This window comes from Acomys russatus, chromosome 21 (assembly GCF_903995435.1).
Source record: "Acomys russatus chromosome 21, mAcoRus1.1, whole genome shotgun sequence".
Classification (NCBI taxonomy): Eukaryota; Metazoa; Chordata; class Mammalia; order Rodentia; family Muridae; genus Acomys; species Acomys russatus.
Genome location: NC_067157.1, coordinates 8,668,632 through 8,692,316, shown reverse-complemented (window position 1 = coordinate 8,692,316; position 23,685 = coordinate 8,668,632). Strand labels below are relative to the sequence as shown.

The following is a 23,685-nucleotide window of genomic DNA, read 5'->3' as shown; positions in this document are numbered from 1 at the left end:
ACAACACATTTGATACTCCTGTGGTGTTCGTGCCCTCTCACTCAGCCTCTCCAGATATAATCCCACCCAATTCAGTTTATGCCAAAACCCTTGTGCTGGATAATGTCCTGTCATTTGCTTACTGAAGAAATATCATTTGTCTCTTAAGACAAGGCAGGCAGTGTGCCAGGTCTTGGGGCTGCAGCAGTGACCCCGACAGAAGTGGAGTCACCTGACCTCACAGACCTTTGATCTAGTGATAACGACACTGGGGGTGTTCTGAAGCCCAGATAAGCACCCGGGTAGGATCCAGGCTGAAAATCAAAGATTACCAATTACAGCCGGTCAGCCTGGGACTTGATCACACGTAGGCAATTACATTTTATTTAAAAATTGAAATTGCATATTCCTCTAAACAGAATGGTTACTGTTTCTTCGGCTGTTTTAATAAAGGAGTCTACCACTCCATGAAAAGCCAGGTTGGCTACAAAAGTGTCCACATTTCCCTCTCAGTTAACCAGTCTTACAGATAGCACACCCTAGTTTCCTTGGTGGCTGCACAGTGTAATTGCTGTTAGAAAGGTGACATCTCAGAGAAGCCCCCTTAGGCTGGTAGCTTTCCAGAGGCCAAGTGGATGGATGAGTTCCTCTGGTTGGGCACAGGCACTTTTGAACTGAGGGCTGATGGCTTTTCACATTGCTCCTCAGCATGGCTTTGAGGGACGCCTCTGGGCTTAGACAACTTGGAAGATAACGTTTGTCAGACTCAGGGCTCAGAAGACAGTTGGGGTGACAGTCTTTCTTCCTGTGTCCTTGTGACTATCCAATTCTGTTCCCGGCTAGGCCTTGGCGGGTGGGGGTGGGGAGCGTTGCAAAGAGAGGTAAGGTTTCCCTGCCCTTTGGGTCAGGGTGTCAGAAACTGCTGAGGAAATCCTGCACCAAACTTCTGGTCCTCAACTCCAGAATCACGGCCAACCAGCACAAGGAAAGAAAGGACCTAAACTGAAGGAGGCAGAGGAAGTGGGAGGGGGAAGAGGAGGTGGCTGTGGCAGATTTTCTCCCAAAGTTTTTGCCAATCTCCTTAGAAACGTTGTAACTAAGCCCTCCCTCATCAGCCTCATCCAGAAGCAATGGACTCCGTATTGATGGCCAAAGGCCTACCCACCCACAAATCTAGTTTTACCGTTGTTGGTTCTTGACAGTTTTTCTTTTTAAAGCGTGTATTCCCCAGAAGGAGATAGAACTTAAGAGCCTGTGCCAAACTATATTCCCAGTTTTCACCTCATTAAACAGGTACCAACCACCATGGGGCTTGCTCACGTGGCTATGCAGACCGGCTTCCTCTCCTGACAGGTTTCACCTCTAGCATGTATGGACTTCTCTGTCTACTAGTTTATCTCTTTTTTTCTTTCTACCATCAGCATTCTTCAAAGCTACCCTATGGCTTATTTGCAGGCTTCCCATGAGCTTGCTCAGTACCTATACTGCCCCCTATTGCGTGTGCTGAAATTGCTGCTCATGTGCTGCCTTAGGAGCCTGATTTATCGGCTAACGCATTGTGGCATTGCAGCTCCCGGCTTCCTTCATTTTCCAGTGTCTCTCTCTCTCTCTCTCTCTCTCTCTCTCTCTCTCTCTCTCTCTCTCTCTCTCTCTCTCCCATGATTCTCCTGTCCTCAAAGCCCACACATTTTGGCCACACCTGCCCCATTCTCCCAGGCTTAGCCCTTTTAATCAGCCAATCAGGAATAATTTCTTAGGCAAGGTTACAAATGTCATCTTGAGGTACGTGAGTTTCTGCTCATAAAGGACAGCAAACAGACCTTGGCGAGCAAATGAATGAACAATCAAGTACAAAGCACCAGACCATGCTGATATATAGTTCTGATGGGAAGATGCTTTTAAAACGTGGTTTCATAAAATTGGAAGGAAAGATGGCAGAGTAGAGCCCTGAGAGCATGCACTCATGTGAGTGCAGGAAAACGGCAAAACAGGAGATGCATCTGGAAAGGGCATGGGAGCCATATGGGAGAGTGCGGGCATTACTGAACGCTAGCCTGTAGCATGCCTTGAACTGCCACTGCTGCTTGCTCTGCTGGAAGAAAGAGAGGGCAGGCGGTGGTGCTGCCCACAGGCTACAAGCCCAACGGTCGGTCGGTCGTGCCTGGTGAGCCACATGGTCCCGGGCACTAAAGACAGGGAAGTGTGCAGCACCCAGAGCTCACATGGATCCTATCCCTACCTCTCCACCCCATGCCTTGCCTAGCCACAAGATCACTCTGACTCTGGGCTACAGCAGGGTATCTGAGATGAGTCTCTATCAATGGCCCAGTATTTATGGTGCTTATTATGACTCATAATAAGTTTTTGCATGTAAAGCTGTTTGGACAACATAATAAACAACTACAATAATAATAAACTGCGTGACACACTGCAGTTTGCTATGCCACTTGATGAACAAATACACAATGAGCCGGGCGTGGTGGCGCACGCCTTTAATCCCAGCACTCGGGAGGCAGAGGCAGGCGGATCGCTGTGAGTTCGAGGCCAGCCTGGTCTACAAAGTGAGTCCAGGATGGCCAAGGCTACACAGAGAAACTCTGTCTCGAAAAACCAAAAAAAACAAAAACAAAAACAAAAACCAAATACACAATGAAGAGGTGGGAAAGATGGAAGATCACAGTGGCACAGCATGCCACAGAGAAAGGTGGAACTCAGGAACTCAAGATGTGACAGCAACGTGGGAGAAGGCTGCAGTGGATGGGAGAGGATGTTGGTGCTGGGGACCGGGCTGGGCAGGGTGGTGTGCAGCAGCCTGGAACTTGGACAGGCTTTGCCCACCCACCCCTAATACACTGCCTAGCTGCCCGATTCCCCTCAGAGGATATCCAAGATGGAGAGTGGCCCATTTTCTGGATTGGGACTCTTCAAAAGACCTGACAGCATAGCTTTCACAGATGACTGCTTCTGGCAGGGATGGGCATGGGGAGGGACTCAGTTTTCATTAAGGGGCTGGCCACTGGGCGTTTTGACCATGCTCCAGTGAGTATATGAGAAACACAATTGAACTTGGTGTTTCTTTTCTTCCTTCTCCTTCTCCTCCTCCTCTTTTTCTTCCCCCTCTTCCTCTTCTTCCTCTTCCTCCTCCTCCTCCTCCTTCTTTGGGTGAGGCCACAAGGGAGGGGAAGACTGGGAAATGAATGTGATCAAGGTGCATTATGTGAAACTCCAAAATAATCAATAAAACTATTATGTTGGGGAAGAAAAGCAGCAGCAGGAGGAAGTAAAACAATACTAAGAATGCCTGAGAAAGCCATAGGAACCATTACTTTTCATTTACCTAAAATGACATGTGGTCATACGTGTACACATACACACATACCGTTTAAATGAGGTTTCACCACTTGGGGTGACAATGCTCCCCTTAGGAGCCTTCCTAATAAAAACTCTACTACCAGGCATGACAGGAGCGTCCTTTTGCGTTGTGAGTCAGGAACAATTTAGGCTGTTGCCTTCACCCTTGGTTGCTTCCCAGGGGTTGAAAGCAGGGAAAATGTGTTACTCTTCCGCTTTACTAAACCAGCACAGTCCCTAACTACATTCTAAATATTTACCCTACGGAACCCCGCAGCTGGTCAAAATGTGGGTCACAGACTGCCCAGCTCCAAGGCACACACCTACAACACAACTCCTTTACCTAAGGTTCACAACACAGAAGAAGGGACAGAAAGGTCTCTGCTGCTGAAGACACGATGACCTCACTAGTCCAGGGTAGGCATGATGTCCCTCCTGTTGAGTGGGCTTTAAGTCCGATTAGAGAGCTGTTGGTTACCACCAAGACAGGAATGCCACTGTTACACCCTCGGGGGTGGGTATCTTTTTTTTTTTTTTTAAAGATTTATTTATTTATTATGTATACAATGTTTTGCCTGCATATATACACGTGTAGGCCAGAAGATGGCACCAGATTTCATTGTAGATGGTTGTGAGCCAACATGTGGTTGCTAGGAATTGAACTCAGGACCTTTGGAAGAGCAGTCAGTGCTCTTAACCGCTGAGCCATCTCTCCAGCCCAGGGATGGGTATCTTGCCTGAGGTAAGTCTACCGGTTGCTTTTTCTCCTTTGGAAGCTTGCATAATGCCTTCTAGTACTATGGTATGTAGTCCTCACGGAGGATGATAGCTAGTCTTCAGGAGGAGGCTTTCAGGTCAATCCTAGCTTGGATCGTCCAAGTCCTGTGTCCAAAATTCATGGTGTCTTGTTCGTCATGCATATCCCTGGCAGCTGAGATAACACCTGGCATGCAACAGATGCTTGACAGCTATTTGCTGAGTTAACGACAAAACAAGTTGCATCACTGTGGACTGCTGTTCAAATAGCAGTGGGCTGTGTCGTTACAACGTCAGAGAGGTGACTGCCAGGAGATCCGACCCCCAATGGGCTCAGGGTCAACACCATGTATCTCCGTGGTCTTTCCAGGGTTCTTTTGTTTCTTGCCTTATCATAAGGTATTTTGGGTTGCTAATGGATCCTTGTAAAAATCATTGATGGGAAACAGCTGTGTTTTTCTTTTTTTCTTTTTCTTTTTTTTTTTTTCCCTTTGGTGTTTGGTTTTTGGGGGAGTTTTTTTGGGCGGGGTTGTTTTTTTGAGGCAGAGTTTCTCTGTGTAGCCTTGGCTGTTCTGGACTCCCTCTGTAGACCAGGCTGGCCTGGAACCCACAGAGCTCCTCCTGCCTCTGCCTCCCGAGTGCTGGGATCACAGGCATGCGCCATTGCGCCGCCTGCCTGTGGTTTCCAAGCAGAATGACTTTGTAAATTCTCTGGCTTCCTCCTGGTGACAGCCTCCCCCTCCCCCTCCTCCTCCCTTCCCCCTCCCCCTTAGGGAAGCAGCTCGGCCTCTCCAAGTCCCATAGACATGGGTTTCTCACATTGCCCTCTAGATATTACTGCAGTTCTTGGAAACTGTAGTTTCACTTGTACTCATTGCCTTCTATGAACATGAGCTTGCTTGTCCCCACCCCCCAGTGGACTTCCTCTTTATAAACTCACGGCTGTCTGTTTGGAACAGTTAAATGCAGCAGGGAAGCTGGAGGCAGCAGGCCTGTGGACAGTCATCCCCCTCCCTTCCCACGGAGCATGGCTAAGAGTCGCAGGGGTTGCTGGGAAAGCAGAATGTAAGGGAAGACGACTTGGAAGAGTGTTGCGGAAACGAAGATGAATTTTCTTAAAAATCATCGTTTTGGCTGTTTAGTCACACAACTTCCCACCTCTCTGGTTTGAAATGATGACCATTATAACTTCCATGTAAAGGCTTTGGAAGAGATGGACCTCTCTTGTCTTCCTAAATGTGTTTTATAGGAAGTCTGTCCCCACGGTAGGAAAGGGATAGGTGAAGATCCAAGAGAGATAAGAAAGGTCAGGAGAGAGGGCAAGTCACAGTGGACTTTTCTATTTCAGTAGTACAGTGATGGGACCACAAAAATTTCAGCTTCATTTATGCTCCTCTTTTTAGACACTGTCTTCTATGTAGCCCAGGCTGGGGCAATCCTCCTGTTTCTACCTCCCAAATGCTGGGGTTACAGGAGCGGGGTACGACTCCCACTTCACTTATGACCCTGCTGGGAGCCTGTGGCCTGAGGCCTGGACAGTTCAGTAGCCAGAGAGACAGAAGTCAGACAGTGAACTGCCCAGCCATGCCAACAGCACCTGACTCGCCGACGGAAATCCTATTTCAGAGTTCCTGCTGCCCAGCAAGCTCTTGGCCTGGCGCTAGGAAAAAGATTGACTAACATAATGGAGTGATTTTGTAATCTGTCATAATACCATAAGCCAGGGGCCCACAGACTTTGACCCACCACAGGTATAATAAGCGCCTTTATTCGGCTGCACATGTTCTGCCAGTGGGGAGGGAGGAAGGGGGCCGGCTTCTAATTATATAACCTAAGCATATGTTTTGCCAGAGCACAAAGCATTATATTCATTAGCAACAATCTCTTAAGCTGGGTTCTTTTTACTCGTCTGTTAACTAATTGACAGGTGAGGATTTGTATTAATACTACAATGCAGCCAAGCATGGCTTAGAATGACAGTTTTCTTTAAAATGTAGGCGAGCTATGCAGCCAACATGACTGTCCGCCCTTGTGTTGGAATCCTGGTTATCAAGGCTCGTCATGTGCCTGTTCCACAATACTGTTCTGGCAGAAAATTGCTCTCCCAGGCCCAATACCAGGAGTCAGTCCAGCCTAGCTTAGAGGGCTTTAGCTGGTCCCCTAATGACAAATCTGAATGAGAAAGTGATTTTTGCTTGTGTTTTCTTGAAATCCTGGTGTGGCAGGCCTGGCTGATTACGTTGTCTTCCATCCAGCTAGCTTCGCTGACTCACTCCTGTCAGAGTCCGTGTTTGGGCTCTGCATTGGCTGGTTTTGTATGTCAACTTGATACAGCTGGAGTCATCAGAGAGGAAGGAACCACAGGTGAGGAAATGCCTCCATGAGATCCAACTGTCAGGCATTTTCTCAATTAGTGAGCAAGCAGGGAGGGCTTCGCCCATCATGGGTGGTGCCATCCCTGGGCTGGTTGTTCTAGGGTTCCATAAGAAAGCAAGCTGAGCAAGGCAGGGAAGCAAGCAACTACACAGCCCCTCCATGGCCTCTGCACCAGCTCCTGCCTCCAGGTTCCTGCCCTGCTTGAGTTCCTATCCTGCCTTCCTTTGGTGACAACAGTGATCTGGAAGTCTAAGTATGAATACCCTCCCATCCCCCACCCCTATGCACACACAAAGCTTGATGTGGCTCATTTTCTGTGGACCAAAGTATTCAGTTGGTGGATGGATGATATTACTCTCTCTCCCTCATATTTAATTCTTATTTCATTTCATGGGATATAAAAAGAATCATTTCTGCTGGTGTGGTGGCACATGCCTATAATCTCAGCACTTTGGAACTGAAGGCAGGAGGATCAGGAGTTCAAGGCCAGTGTGGTGTACAAAAGGTTCTGCCTCAAATATGATAAATAAATAAATAAATAAATAAATAAATAAATTCTGTAGTGGAATTTTAATATAGCAACATGGGTGCTCTGGCAAGGGATCACATCCAAAGACCTTCTAGGCCTGTGTGATCTTGTTAGAATGACACACCTTTAACTCCTCTGGCTGGAATACAGACACACACACTTAGTACACATCTTTAATCCACACGATGAAGGTAAAGTTAGTCTGTATAAGGAAGCTCCCATGTTTGAAAGTGACCTCTAATTGAGGGGCAGACAAAGTGATGAATCAGAGAAAGATCTGACAGAAGGAATCAGAGATAGGATATGTCCAAGTCTACAAGAACAGACAGGAAGGAGAGGTTGTTGCACCATGTTTTATCATGCTGTGAACCCCTAGTTTATGTGTTTCCTCTAAAAACACATACCCTAGCACACACCTTTAATCTAAGAGCTTTCTGCTTGAGTATTGTAAACAGGGTTAAATAAAATTAATCCTAGGTCAAGTGGTAGAGCAAGCAACCAGTTGACAGGAAGTGAACATAGGGAAAAAATCCAGAGAGAGTAAGAGGAAGTCAGGAGGACAGATGGGGGTGGGGGGGCACACAGGGAATAGTAGGGAGGAACATTGAGTTTGAGAGGCTTTTTGGCCTTTTGACATGGGGAAGAGGCTTTCTTCTCCTTTGGGGATATCAGCTGAGGAAGAAGGTCAGCTGGGTGCTTTCTCTGCCTCTCTGAGCTAGTAGGCTTTTATCACAGCTTCTGGTTCCCAAGTCTTTATTGGTAAAATTGAGCTTTTGAGCTTTTGTAAAAACAAAAAGCGACTTAAGAGAGTGGCACAGCCATTAGAGAGAAAGAGAGAATACAGACAGACAGACAGACAGTACAGGAGGAAGAGAGTGCAGTACATGAATACAGTACCATTTGTGGAAACAGTATGGTAGAGTTTGGAAGTACAGTTGAGTTTGGGCAGTTCAGTTTGTAGAGTTCAGAGAAAGTTTTTCCAAGCAGAGCAATTCAGTGAGAAGCAGAAAGGAGTCAAATTGAATCAGTCAGCTTGGAGAAGAGTTTGAGCCAGAACAACTGAGCTGGACCAGCCAGCCTGAATTCTGAAAAAGCTAGAAAGTGTGAGCTTATTCAGCAGTAAGCCTCTCAGACAATTATGACTAGCAAATAAAAGTTACTTTTACAGAATCCAAAACTTCTTTTTAAATCATTTACAATTCCACCAACAATTGTGTAAAGAGGTGGCCTAGCAATTAACAGTGCTCACTGCTTTTGCAAAAGACCCAGGTTTGGCTCCCAGCACCTATATCAGAAGGCTTACAACTGCCTGTAATTCTAGTGCCAGGATATATTACATCGCCCTCTTGACTCAGAAGACACTTGCACACATATATTGTGTATACACCCACTCAGGACCACACAGGGACACATAAAATCAATGCTAAAATAAATATTTTAAATGTGTAAAGTTGTTTGGAGAGACGGCTCAGTGGGTAAGAGCGTGCACTGCCCACAGAGAACATGAGTTTGGGTCCCCACATCTATACTGGGGGACTCGTGACTGTTTATAATTCCAGCCTGAGATCTTCAATGCCTCTGGCCTCCAAGAGGCCACCTACATCCCCATGCACGTGCACACACACACACACACACACAGATATGCACACATAATTAGAAAGGACAAAAATGTATTATTTTAAAATAGCATATAAAGTGATTGGAGAGGAAGCAAAATTAAAACCCTATTAAAAGTTTTTAATACTAGCACTCGGGAGGCAGAGGCAGGCCAATCTTTGTGAGTTCAGGGCCAGCCAGGGCTTCACAGTCTCAAAAAACAAAGCAAACAAACAAACAAACAAAACCAAGCAAGCAAACAAAAGCCTGCCGTGCTGTACTCAACTCTCTGTCTTTGAAATTCCCATTTCTCAAAACCTAGATTAACTACTCCCTTCTGTCCGGTGCCTTCTCTTGTCTGACCCACTGACAGAACCACGTAGTTTTTTCTGCCCTACCCTTCCAGGTGCCACACTTCTCTCTCAGCCTCTACTTGGCTTATCACAACATCTTGGGGTACAGTTCGACCTACGCTCATCCCTTTCTCCCATGATACCTTGCCTCTTGAAAACACTCACTCAATATTTGTTGGGCTAATGTGAATTTTCTCTCTATTGATAACTCTAATCCCAGTGGGCCAGTTTATACTCTTGCTCTGTGCCCAGCATAAGTATTTCTGGCATCTTGCTCTTTTTTGGGCTACCTGGCATCTGACTGCTACCTTCAATCTCAGATTCCTTGGCAGAGATGATACCAAAATATAAATATGATTATAAGAATCCCATGACTGAAATCTTTCTGTAGTTGCTCATTTGTTTATGCATCTGTCCTTCCTTTTCCCTGTGTTGTGTGTACTGTGTTGGGTGGGGCGGGGCATGAATTGTTCCACATCCTCAAGCTGGTCCAGCAGGCAAGCTAATGAGGGAGACAGAACAATATACAGATAAGTAAGTACACAGGAGAGCTGCCCCTTCCTGTCGTGTGTCCCTGGGCTCTGCACCCTTGGAGCCAAACATTGTGGAGTGAAAAATTTAAAATATAACTCTAGAAAGTTAGTAGGGTGTAGTGAGGCACACCTGTAATTGCAGCACTTGGTAAGCGAGAAAAATAAGTAACTAGAGGTGACTGGCTGTATATGAGGTACTATGGGAGATTAGGTGAAAAAATGTCATCTCTTATAAGGAATTTGCTACCCACTGAGCCATCTGTGCAGCCCAAGACACACAGAGACACACACACACAGAGACACACACACACATGCATGCACATACACAGACACACATGCACACACAGACACACAAATAGACTCACAGACACATACACACACACACAGAGAGACACACAGAGAGACACACAGACACACACACACATATACACACGCACATACACACACATGCATTCACACACACAGACACAGACACACAAATAGACTCACAGACACATACACACACAGAGACACACACAGAGACACACAGACACACATGCACATACACACACATGCATGCACACACACAGACACACACACACACATGCATGCACACACACACACACATGCAGACACAGACACACAAATAGACTCATAGACACATACACACACACAGAGACACACACGCACACACACACACACACACACACACTCCTAGCCACCTGACTATGCCACTGATGTCTGTAGACGTGGCTGTATTATACTAGGCAATGCCTCTCTCCTCTTGAGGCTGATGATATTCTTCCATCCTCTGTCTTGCCTCCTCTTCTCAGTTTCCGTCTCATGCCATAAGTTCTGTTACCCAAACAGCTCTCGATCCATCTGCATGTTTCCATCTCTTTTTGAAAAATTATATTATTCTGGGTTACCTAAGGCAACTCTTAGGCAAGTATATAATGTACTTTCCCCATACCTCTCTACTCTCTGCTTTTTTATCCCTCCCCTCTCCACTAATACTCTTTGGTTTCCTACATTTTACACTTATTATTTTTTAATAAGGTCTAACAGCACATCCCTGGCTGTCCTGGAGCTCTCTAAGCAGAGCAGGCCGGCAATGCTCTGCCACCACCTGAGTGCAGGGATTATAGGTATGCACCGTCTTGCTTGACTTCCATCTTTACGCTCCAATCATGTCTCCCTTAGACTGCAGCAATGCCACCCAGATTCCCACCTTAAACACTATTACCGCCTCTAATCCGTTTCTCTTCAATTTAAAGGATGTTTCTAAACTAATCATCCTTCGTTTTCCTTCTATGTTTTTAAAGGATTAACCCTTTAGCCTGTCCTGTTTTGTCAGCCTCCAGAACTTCTTACAAACCACTGGGAGGACTCTGCAGCAGTCCCGTCTAAGGAGTTCATCTTTCAAACAGCAGCGGGCTGACACGGAGCTAAGTGAGGAGACCTAGCAGGCTGGGAAAGGGGTGCTTGAGATGAGCCACGCAAGTACCGGACTGTTCTCTCTGGCTGTGTTTGGTTACCCTTTGGTCACTTTTGTCCCCGAATTTGCTTTCATGGTGACCACAGACAGCACCCTTGATCTGGCCAGGCTTAGTTTTCTGAGGCAGTGGGCCGTTCTGCTCCATTTCAGAGATGAACCGCCCTTCTCACGGGGCAGTTCATTTGACAGGGCGAGCTTCCTTTTGTAGTTGAGGAGAAAGGAAAAGGGAAAACCTCAGACTCATTGGGGAGAAGTCTTTGAAGCTAAGAGTGACCTCTCTTGGTGGAGAGAGGCAGGGAAACCCAGTCAGTACCCGTCTGTGAGCCTCTAAAACTGCATATAAAATTGGGGTTCTTGGGCTAGTAGATGGGTCAGTGGGTACAGGTCCTTGGTGCTCACTGTCACTTTTAACTTGCATTTAAGCCCCAGGAACCTTATGGTGGAAGGAGGAAAGCAGCTCCTGCACGCACGAATGCTGTAATACATTTAATTTTTAAAAAGGGGTGTTTGAAAAAATTGATTATTCACTTTACATCCTGGTCATAGCCCCCTCTCTCCCTCCCTGTGCCCCTCCTGCCCCCTCCATTACTCCCCAGAGAAGGAGAACCCACGTACCCACCCACCCCAGCATACCAAGTCACATCAGGACTAAGTGCATCCCTTTCCCTTGCAGCCCAGTGAGGCAGCAGAGTCCCGCGCCCTCTTCCCTCACTAGGGTTCCCACATGCTAACAGAGCTGCCCATCAGTTACATCTGTTCAGGAAGCTCAGGTCCTATCCTTGCGTGGTCCCTGGCTGGAGCCCCAGTCTCCACAGCCCACCCTGGGCCCTGGTTAGTTGGCTCTGTCGATCCTCCTGTGGAGCTCCTGTCCCCTCTGAGTCCTCCATCCTTCCCCAAGACTACCTGCGCTCCATCCACCCTACATTTGCCTGTGAGTCTGCCCATGTGCTTCCATCGGCTTCTGGGTTGAGCCACTCAGAGGGCATACATGCTAGACTCCCATCCTCAACACAGCAGAGCATCCTCAATTGTGCCAGGGGTTGGCTGTCTCCCATGGGCGGGTCTCAGGTTGGGCCAGGTACGGGCTGGACATTTCCTCTTGCAGACAGGGCAAGCCCTGGGTAGAAGTGTCTGAGGGTAGGTTGGCGTTCCCCTCCTTCCACTAGGAGTTGTATATAGTTAGAGGATGTCCTCTTCAGTCTCCACGACCCCTGTATTTAAACATTTTTAATTATGCTCTTTTTTAAAAAAAAAATATTAAGCGTTATAAGGTCCTCATGAAAGAAGTCTACTGAGTTGGGTCTGTATTTCTCAAGATTATTTTCTGTCAAAAAGTACCTGTGGTGGATTCACTAAGAGAGCTTCAAAATCCATTCTCCCCACACAAGGCCTTTTTTTGAATAACAATCTCCAGGGTTATGGCAGGAAATTTTATTTTAAATTTTTATTCATTTATGTAGTTCTATCTATTTATCATCTATCTATCTATCTATCTATCTATCTATCTATCTATCTATCTATCTATCTTAGATAGGTTCCCACTATGTAGCCTAGGATAGCCTTGGTTCTCACTGTGTAGCCTAGGATAGCCTTGGTTCTCACTGTGTAGCCTAGGATAGCCTGGGTTCTCACTGTGTAGCCTAGGATAGCCTTGGTTCTCACTGTGTAGCCTAGGATAGCTATGGTTCTCACTGTGTAGCCTAGGATAGCTATGGTTCTCACTGTGTAGCCTAGGATAGCCTTGGTTCTCACTGTGTAGCTTAGGATAGCCTTGGTTCTCATTGTGTAGCCTAGGATAGCCTTGGTTTTCACAATGTAGCCTAGGATAGCCATGCTTCTCACTGTGTAGCCAAGGATAGCCTTGGTTCTCATTGTGTAGCCAAGGATAGCCTTGGTTCTCACTGTGTAGCCTAGGATAGCCTTGGTTCTCACTGTGTAGCTGACCTCAAACTTGTGACGTCTTTCTGCTTCGGCCTCACAAATGCTGAGCATAGGTATGCACCACGATGTCCAGAATGCTGATTCGTTTTCATATAGCCTAAGCAAATCATCCATTTAGCTATCCAAAGAATTTAAGAATTTGTCTCTGGTAGTGCCACTTCCTCCTCCAGTCTGTTGGTGGAAGAAGCCATGTTTATTTGGAGCACGTGAAATCATAATTTCATCAAGAGTTGGTATCAAAGAGTCAGGGTTAGTAATCTGTTTGCCTTGAAAGTCATCGGCTCCTTCAATTATTTATGAAACATCTTGTCAAATGGGGCAAGGTCCGGTTTTGTATTCCTTGATTGCCATCTGCTGGTGAGTCTCCGTATTAGAAAACAGACATTCCGCGAAAGCTTGGAGCAGCCTGGAGACGTCTTCTTGCTTCCCAAGTGGCTGGTACCACAGACTTGTGGCACCAAGCTGGGTTGAGAACAATACTTTGGGCATTCATAATGAAGGAAGAGAGTCAAAGGTGTGAGTGGGGGTAGTGATGGCAGCCATTGTAATAGATGACTATTCACGCAACAGAAATTCATTGAGCCTCTACTAAAGTCTAAGTGCTGGGGAGATGGACAGCCAGGGCAGGACAAAAACCCATCCTTGTAGAAATTTGGCTCTTGGGCATGAGGCATTAAGCAAAGGCTAATGTCTAATGTGTAATTAAGATAATGCTAAGTGGTTCCCAGCAAAATAAATTGGGGCAGAAGATGAGGAGATGCTGGTGGGGGAAGGATGCTGTTTAGATGGAAGGTTTGGGAAGGTGGTGACTTTACATATAAGCCTCAACAAAGTGAATTTTGTTGGGGATTTCTCTGTGGAGAGCCTGCGCCACCAGTTTCCTATACAGTGCATGGCATAACCCTCTCCCCACAGCCGAGCACTAGATCCTGACACTACCCATTTTATGAAAGGACCGCCGAAGCAGAGAGAGAAGGAGCCAGAAGTAAACCTTGGTACTGTCCTTTCCCGCCACTTTATAACTTTTCAAAGCTCTTTCATGCAAATTGGAATAATGTATGCAGAAATGTTTTGTGGGTGATAAAGTACTATGCAAATGCAAGTAATTAAAACTGTAACTATTTTAATGCAGTCTGATTTGACCTTCAAGGCATCCTGTAAAGGAAGTAAGGTGTGTAGTATTATAGCCTTCGATAGACACAAAACCGGACAGCCCACTCTAAATGCCTATGTCACGTGACCTTGGCTAGGCCACATGACCTGGCCAAGGTCACGTGACTTAGCCAAGGCCACATGACTTAGCCAAGGTCACATGACTTAGCCAAGGTCACATGACTTAGCCAAGGCCACATGACTTAGCCAAGGTCACGTGACTTAGCCAAGGTCACAAAAGCAGTCAAGGGCATATTCAGAATCAGTTTTTAGGGAATATTATTTCGAAGTTTGGGACTTTCATTCTTGGGATGTTAAATCATACTCGATATTTTTCTTGCCAAGCTTATTTATAACTACATTAATCATCAGAGTTTAAAATGCCTTAGTGCTCAGCAATAAGCCTTCAAGGGCTTGGTCTCAGATTCTCTAGGTCAGGAGGAGTTAGCGACAGTCCTGTTACCGTCCTCTGACAGACAAACGTCAGCGTTTGTTTTCCTTCCATTCCTGGGACCAGAGCCCCTCTCTGACCATTGAGGGTTCACGTCAGAGGCTCAGGGGCTGTTCAGACTTTTAAAAGCCCCATTTTAGGGTGAAAGGTGCTCTGATGGCAAAGTGGCTTGCTAGTGGCTCGAGGAAACTTACCCTTACACCTGATCTACCCCTGTGTCCCCTCCGCCATGCCTCCCCACCCAACAACTCCCACTGCCAGTAAAGCTTGGTTCCAGATTTCTTCTCTAAACCTTTCCATAACCTAATTCTTATATTTCCCTTATGGATTGGAATTCAGACTTATCTAAAAGCAAACAGAACAAAACAAACAAACAAAAACCAAAGAACCTCCACCCCGAACCAGTGCCTTAGCAGAGGTCACAGGAACCTCAAGACTGACCAGAAGGGGCCCAGACCTTGAGAGTGACTTTCTGTAATGTTCTATCCTGGAGAGAAGCCAGAAGCATCCTGTGAAGGACAGAAAGCAGAGAGGCGACACCACGTTCAGGAACATAGCAAAACCATGCGCATGTACAAAGAAAGGTCCCATAAGCCACTGAGATGGTGAGTGCTAACCCCAGCACCTGGGAGCTGAGTGTTAAGACTGGCTCTGTCTTCCCTCAGTAGAGATCGTGGACCTCCACACTCATGCTATGCCACCCAAGCCAGCCACATAAACAAGCAAAATGTCAAAAACTAAAATATACGACAAATATGATCCCGAATTGCAGTAGTCTAAAACTTAGGAGTCATTTGTTTTACAAGTCTCTGAAAAAATTTTCAGGCTTTAAAACCAACTAACCAAACAAACCTAAAATAAAATATAATAAAGGAAAGAGAGGGCTGGAGAGTGGCTCAGTGGTTAAGAGCACTGTCTGCTCTTTCAAAGGACTCTGGTTCAATTTCCAGCACCCACATGGCAGCTCACAACTGTCTGTAATTCCAGTACCAAGAGATCTGACATCCCCACACCAAAGCATAAAATAAAATAAATTATAAAAATAAAAAATAAAATAAAGAAAAGAGAGTTTGAAGAAGACATAAGATGAGGTCAAGGTAGGAACTGATTCTTAGTTTTGTTTTACCTCTTATGTGTTTGTTCCTTTGTGAGATGGAGTCTCATTCTGTAGCCCAGGCTGTCCCAGAACTCACTATGTAACTGAGGCTATCCCAAAACTCATGGAGATCCTCCTGCTTCAGCGTCACAAGTGTTCTATGCCTGAAACAGACAAATATCTTTGTGTATTTCCGTGATATCAGAATTTATGGACTACTGGTACATTTACGTTACACGTTTTAGAGGTTTTAATGACAGCATTTTGTTTTATAATTCCACCTACCTTGGAAATCCAGCTGAGATAAATGTTAAATGTAGGTTCTTTGATTTCAGTCTTAATTACCAACTCTCATATCACACAGCACAGTAAATATATCTCTATGAGTACACACACACACCACACACACACACACACACACACACACACACACACACATGGCTTATAGAATGAATACGTGTTATAGGCTGAGAGAATCTGTATTGATAATATAACAAACCAGTGCCAGGAAGGAGCTGCTGGACTCAGGGTTCGAGAGAAAGCTGCAGAGCAGAAAACTACAGGCAAGAGGTCAAGTAGGTTGTCATTAACAGCAGTGGATGGAGAGGGGGTGGGGACAAAGCTCCAAAGACAGTTGGGGAGTCCCTTGCTTGTTGGTTATTAATACATGCCAGGTATCAGGCGCTATGCTGGTGTGGGGCCATTCATGGAAGTATAAGATGCCCATCATTTTATGGGGGTTGGGAGAGAGAGTTACATGCTTTTTTTGGCCTGTGTCCAATAAGTTCTTGGGTCTGTTTCCCAGGATGATTCTAATACAGTAATGTGATCTACAGTTTCAGTTCACTCTAACAGACCCTTTGGGTGACTCCCATTATATGCAAGTGATGAGCTATTAGCAGCCTGGGAGGGATGAGTGGTACTTAAGAGACGGCGCAGCTCTAGAGTCTACCAGACAGGCTCCTCCCTCAGAACAGTTAGGGGCTGCTTGTAAACCGGACTTTCTTGAGGGCATGGTGGCTTAATTCCAGCACTCAGGTGACAGAGGCAGACCTCTCTCTCTCTCTCTCTCTCTCTCTCTCTCTCTCTCTCTCTCTCTCTCTCTCTCTAGGCTCTGTTTCTTTCTTTCTTTCTTTTTTTTTTTTTTAGGCTCTGTTTCTGAACAATTAAACTTTATTATACAACCCAACTAGTTTACACAAGAGGGAAAGAAGGTTAAAGGGAAAAAAGAGTGAACCTTCCGGTATCCGTTCCATGGGACGGGTCCCTCTGTCCTGTGTGCTGGGATGGGTCCCTCTGCCCTGTGCGCTGGGCCAGCCTGTTCGCTGATCCTCGTGACCTACATGTGTTCAAGCCCAGGCTGAACCCGTTGCTGCTCTCTCCTCTCTGCCTGCCTGTCTCACGTGCGAAGGGCGGTCTCCTTTTCCCATTGAGGGTTGATTGGAAAAACAATAGTCCAGGTGGAGTCCCCAGGTTCGCTTTCTGAATTCCAGGCCCAGGATGGCTCTACCCAGTCTATCTTAAGGTATGCATGGTGTGTCCCAGGGTAAAGCCCAAGACTGCTTTCACCTGTGACAAAGCTTACAATCCTCCCCACATCTCTCTCTCTCTCTCCCCCTCTCTCCCCTCTCTCTCCCCCATGTTCCCCCCTCCCCCCCCATGTGTGAGGCCTAGCCTAGCTAGCCAGGACTACATAGTGAGACCTTGTCTCAAAAACAAAGAAAGCAAAACAACAACAACAAAAACCTTCCTACAGTGATGAAAAGCTAGCCTTGAACTTGTTCTGTAGCTGAAGATGACCTTGAATTTGTAATCCTTTTGCTTCCACCTATAGTTCTGGGATTATAGGTATGAGTCACCATGGCCAGCATTGTATCCCATCTTAAAAGTTTTTATGGTTGTTAACAATTAAGGGCTTGGAGGTATATAGAGCACCATTTATCTTATTTTATTTGTATGACCATTTTGCCTGAACATGTATGCCTGTGCATCATATGCATGCCTGGTATCTGCAGAGGTCAGAAGAGGTTGTTAGATCTCCTGGAATTGGAGTTTCAGAAGGCTATGAGCCACCGTGTGTGTGTGTGTGTGTGCTGAGAATCGAACCTGGGTCTTCTGCAAAGTCAACAAGTACTCTTAATCCTCAGTCATCTCTCTAGTCCCTTGGGGGGTATATTTTGATCTTCTCTCCTTTTCTTATTCTCTCTCCCTGTCTGATTCCCATTTAGGACACCTTCATAGCACATTTACAGGGGAGACTGGGCCACAGTGACTCGTTTGTACAGGAATGGCCCCCATAGACTCATGTATTTAAATGCTTGGCATATAGGGAGTGTCACTATTACCAGGTGTGGCTTCGTTGGAGGAAGCTTGTCACTGTGGGGACAGGCTCTGAGGTCCCATATGCTTCAGTAATACCTAGTGTGGCTTGGAGTCCCCTTCTGCTGCCTGCCGATCAAGATGTAGAACTCTTGGCTCCTTCTCCGGCACCGGTCTGCTTGCACACCACCTTTCTTGCCGCCATGATAATCGACTAAAACTGTAGACTGTAAGGCAGCCCCAATTAAATATTTTCCTTTGTTAAGAGTTGCTGTGGCCGTGGTGTCTCTTCACAGCAATAAAAGCAGAAGTAACACAAACACTGAACACACAGTGGTATCGTAGGCTCTCTTGGTCCACTCAGTCTTGGAGGTGACTCCTTAGAGCCGCTGCTCCAGGGACCGCCCTCATCGCTACTGCTAGAACTCACGTTCTGAAAGCAACAGGCAGCCCAGGTGTACCGACTTGCAATCAAAATCTCTCTCTTTTCTTCTCTCTATCCCTGCTGATTATATTAATGATATAATCATAAAATTTGCCTATAAAGTCTGGGTAAGGTAGTCTGACCTTCAAAGCCCTTTTCAAACTGGCTCCTCTTTATCTTTATCCTATAAAGGGATAGAGATCATGGCCAGGCGGGAGCTGAGCCTTGGATGCTCCTGGAGCCGGGCCTGTTGCCCTCTTTACTTTGTAGCTGTTTGCATCCATTGGTCTGAAAAATACCAGGGAGCCCTCTGAGTAGAATCCGTGAGCCCCGGCCACAAGTGAGCAGGTGCGCATACACAGATCTGATTGAGGAGAGTGCAAGGTGGAAGCCAGATGTCCAGAAGAGCACTTTGGTAAGAGGAATCAGCCTGGTGAGGGAGTGAGATGGTGAGTGGGCCCAAGGCTGCACGCTTCTCTCCTGGAGCTGGGCTGTCTGTCTTTAAGACCTGCCTTAAGGCTGGGTGTAGGGGCCCATGACTGTAGTCCCAGCACTTGGGAGGCAAAAGGATGTTAAGTTGGAAGCCAGCTTGGGACACTTAGTAAAAGACCCTATCTCAAAACAATTAAACAAAACCCAAAGGTCCCAAACAAGCAGCACAGTGTACAAATCGAAACCAAAACAACAACAAAACAAAAAACCCTCAAAGTAAAATAATAAAGCAAAATAGAAAGACCTGTTCCCTACCTGTGCACTCCTAGGCATGTTTCTTCTTCCTAAACCCTCTTTTCTCCATGAGGAACTTGTAAGTAGCCATAGCCCCTGCTTCATAGGGCCCTAGGAAATGACGTCAGCTGGGCTGATGTATAGACAACCTCACAAGTGTCCACGTCTGTGTCACCACATCTTGCCTTTAGCACAGGAGTGAGTGGTGACTAGTGGGTAAAGAGTGTGGACCTTGTGTTTAGTCTGTGTGCTCAGGAGAACATGACTCTGTGCTAGCTGATGCTCAGGGTTTTATTTTATGGTGTAGGGGCTCTGACCCAGGCCACTGTTCATAATAGGCAGCACTCTATCAGGGCTACATATACAGACCAGAACGCTCTCTTTGCTCTCTTTGAATTTCTGTACTGGTTTCTCTAGTTGCAACCAAAATTCTGAAAATACTCTGCTACCAATCACCAAATTCTTCTCTCTCTCTCTCTCTCTCTCTCTCTCTCTCTCTCTCTCTCTCTCTCTCTCTCTGTGTGTGTGTGTGTGTGTGTGTGTTTTAAAGTAAAACATGTTTATTTAAGAAGAGGAAATAGATGTGTCCAGAGGAGAAAAAAAAAAAGAGAGAATAAATGGCCTGCCCCTAGAGGCGGTGCAGATGTGGCTGCTATGTCACATGTGTGTCAGTAGGTGGCAGAGAGGAGAGAGGCTATACCTATGATCAGTGTTCTAACCTGTGAACATCTAAATGATTAGTAGCCTTGAGATGACTACCAGTCTGGTGCCAGGGTCTGGGACAGGAAGCTTGCCTGAGACAAGCAGCCCGGAGCCAGGCAGGCCTGGAAGGGCTCCCAGGTCAGGGAGCAAGCCGGAGACAAGAAGAACCCCACCTGGAACCACAGGACCTGGGCAGGCAGAAGTGAGCCTGAGACAGATGACTCTCCAGCAGGCCAGGCAGGTGAGGAGCCAGCTGAGACAACCACCAGACCAGTGCCATGGAGCCCAGGCAGGGAGGTAGCCTGAGGGACCACCAGTCTGGCACTGTACAGACTTGGGGGTCAAACCATGCCTGAGATGACCCCTTCCCAGAGTCATAATTCATGAGTGGGGCATAGGGACTTCTGAGACCACTCCTGAGATGACTCCATACACTCAGAGACCTAGTATGTCACTAAGAGGAGCAAGTAAGTGGTGGAGAAATGGAAGAGAGAGAAACAGAAAGATGAGGGCAAAATGAAGAGAGGCAGGACTGGAGACTCGAGGGTAGTGAGGAACAGCCTGGTGTGATTCCACCTGGGACCATGGTGGGGGTCCATGGCCCTGCAGCAGCAGGGGCTTGTTACCACCAAAAGCCAGGTGGACATTCCTGGTCTGAGCTGCTGCCCAAGACATGTTGATTTCTGAGGACTGTGCAGAACTGGCTCCACCCCTTACTTGGGTGTGCTGGGAGAGCTGGCCCCAGAGGCATGAGAGCAGGAGAGCTTGTCCTGCCCTCACCAGCTGCAGCTTCCACAACAAGATTTTTTTCTCTGTTGGGGAGGTTGCAAGGATGGAGGGTGGGTACAAGGGGAGAGGAAGATGAGTGGGATTGGGGTATATAATGTGAAATTCACAAAGAACCAATAAAAAGTTTTAAAAAGTGAATGAATAGGGCAGTGACTATAATTGAAACACATATACACATGTGAAAATATAATGAAATCCACTGTTTTTACACAATTAATATACACTAATTTTACAATTGGATTTAAAATAAGGAATCATTTTCCTTTTTCATTGTGCACCACTGCTTTTGGAATCCCTGGTAGTGGAAAGGTTGCCAGGAAAGGTCTGGTGGCGGGGAACTACTCATATGGCTGCAAAGCAAGTCTTCATGTGGAACAGATAAAAGGTTAATGTTCAAATTGTCTGCTTAAAGTTTAACGGGGCTATTTCTAAAGCTAACTAGTGAATATTGTTGACATGGGCAGGGATATGTCAAGGATGCCAGTGCCTCAGACCCGTGGAAGTGGGAAAGCCTTCCTGTGGCCCAATTAGAAATGGTGACAGTGTGTCCAGATGGTATTAACCAGAGTATGTACCACAGTTTACTACTCCAGGGTGACTATAGTCTGATACTGTTTCTTGATAGCTCCCTCTCCCCAGACTAACTAACCCTGCTACCTCCTTTAACTGTATACAACAAGCTTGCTGAGTTTCCAGGATGCTGGGGTGCTTTCAACAGGGTGCAGGGTCCACCTGAACCCAGATTTTCTGCATATGTGTGTCTGTCATTTCTTCATTCCTAACTGCTTCAGTTGGGTCAACAACAAAGCCGTGAGGGTCACAGCAGCTAGCCATATTGTGCATAACATCAAAGGCTTTTGCAAGTCAGGGCACCTTTTATCAAGACTTGAAGATGAATCAGCATTACAAAAATTTTTTTCTTACAGAAAAGCAAGTGCTGGCCTGGAGAGATGGCTCAGAGGTTAAGAGCACTGGTTGCTCTTCCAAAGGTCCTGAGTTCAATTCTCAGCAACCACATGGTGGTTGGTTCATAGCCATTTATAATAAGATCTGGTGCCCTCTTCTGGTGTGCAGGCATACATGCAGACAGAATATTATATAATAATAAATAAAAAATTTAATCCAGTGCTGGGAATGATTAAATTACGAGGAGTCAGCCAACACCTCAGATAAAAGATGGCCGCCTTTGACCGTTTCATTGCCGAACTCTTTGCTAACAACAAATTTTAAGGTCTTAAAATTTAGGTTGTGGAAATATTAGCAGTAAAGACAAGAACAATAGCTCTCTGGGCTCTTTTATAGTCTGATCTTGTCAAACTCTGACGAAACCTGTCTGTGTTAAGTCAATTTTCCATTATTGTGGTAAAATATATGATGAAAATCGGTGCAAAGGGGCAAAGATTTATTTTGAGTCAGTGTCTCGGAGGCTTCCGTTACTAGTGTGAGTCTTGGTTACTGCTGAGGGGGTTGGCAAATCCCAGTCTAAGGGTGGGGCGCATAGAGTTAAGCAAAGGGGCTCATGTCATGTTGAAGGGAAGCTGAGAGAGGGATGGTCAGCTGCAGAGAAGACCTACCTGCAAGGATACACCCCCTGGTGACCTAATTCCTTCACTGAGGCCTCCTCCCCTATAGTCTCCACCACCTCTCAATAATCCATGCAATTATGAAAATACCAATGGGTTAACCCAATGATGACACCAGAGCCCTTATTTACTTTCCAAACGTCTGTCCTCTGTTTATTCCTGCACTGATGACTAAACCTTCAACAATTGAGCCTCTGGCGAACATCCCAGACCCAAACTGAAACAAAAACATCTCCGAAAGGGCTGGGAATGCTGTGTCCAAACAGTTAGGACACTGTCACCACTAAGCACACGACTTTTTTTTTTTTTTTTAAGGTTTTTGTTTGTTTTTTTAAGTTTTTCCACAACAAGGTTTCTCTGTATAGCTCTGGCTGTCCTGGAACTTACTCTGTACACCAGGCTGGCCTCAAACTCATAGAAAGCTGCCTGGCTCTGCCTCCCAAGGGCTTGAATTAAAGGTGTGCGCCACCACTGACTAGCTTTTTTTTGTAAATTGAGAGTCCTTTCATACAATATTTTGATCATGTTTTCCCTTCTCCCAGCTCTTCCCAGGCCCTACCAATCCAACTTCATCTTCCTCTTTCAAAAGCAAAAACAAAACATAGACAGCAAGAAATAACAAGAAAAATCCCCAAAATCAAAACAAACAAAAACAAAAGACTAATAAGACTAAATAAGTAACTAATTTAAAAAACACAAAATGAAGCAAAAATACTTTCATTTTGTGTTGGCCAACTCCTCCTGGGCATGGCCTCTCCTGAATCATGGTTGGTGTACCCAGTGAGACTTCATCAGAGAAAACAGAGATGGTTTTCCCCCTTGCTGGTAGCTTCTGCTCTCTCAGTGCTGAGATCCTGTCTGACTTGCACCTGTGCAGGTCTTACATGTATTGCCCCAGTCTCTGTGAATTCATGTGTGCATCAATTCTGCATGTCTAGAAAACACTGATTCTTTGGAGTCTTCTGTCATCTCCATCTTTTACAGTCCTTCTGCATCTTTTTCTACGTCTTTGAGCTCTGAAGAGAGGGGTTTGATGAAAACATCCCATTCAGGATTGGGTGCTCCATATTCTCTCTCTCTGCGTCTCCTCACTCTCCCTCTCCTCTCCGTTCAAGCTCATCTCTCTCTCTCTCTCTCTCTCTCTCTCCCTCTCTCTCTCTCTCTCTCTCCATCATTTATTTGTGGGTATCTGTTGCATGGCTTCTTCATGAGGTTAGATTTTCTACAGCCTACCCAGCCAGAATGGAAGCACCAAGATCAGGTGAATGAACCTATTTGGAAAATATATAGACTGGCCGGGCGTGGTGGCGCACACCTTTAATCCCAGCACTTGGGAGGCAGAGGCAGGTGGACCTCTGTGAGTTCAAGGACAGCCTGGTCTACAAAGCTAGTCCAGGACAGCCAAAGCTACACAGAGAGACCCTGTCTCAAAAAACAAACAAACAAACAAACAAAAACCCAAACAAACAAAAAAGAAAATATATAGAGATGATATGACAAAAGGCAGATTATTGAATCTACTCCTCAACTTAAAGCCTTAGTTGTTACTCAC

The 23,685-nt window shown here is 46.0% G+C and overlaps 1 non-coding gene across 1 annotated transcript; it reads left to right on the top strand.

The window, feature by feature from the left end:
• Window positions 1-19,680: 19,680 nt before the first annotated feature.
• On the top strand, window positions 19,681-19,812 carry LOC127205402 (small nucleolar RNA SNORA17). Its single transcript, XR_007832618.1, has one exon. It is a non-coding gene; the product is annotated as a small nucleolar RNA SNORA17 (small nucleolar RNA).
• The last annotated feature ends 3,873 nt before the right edge of the window (window positions 19,813-23,685 follow it).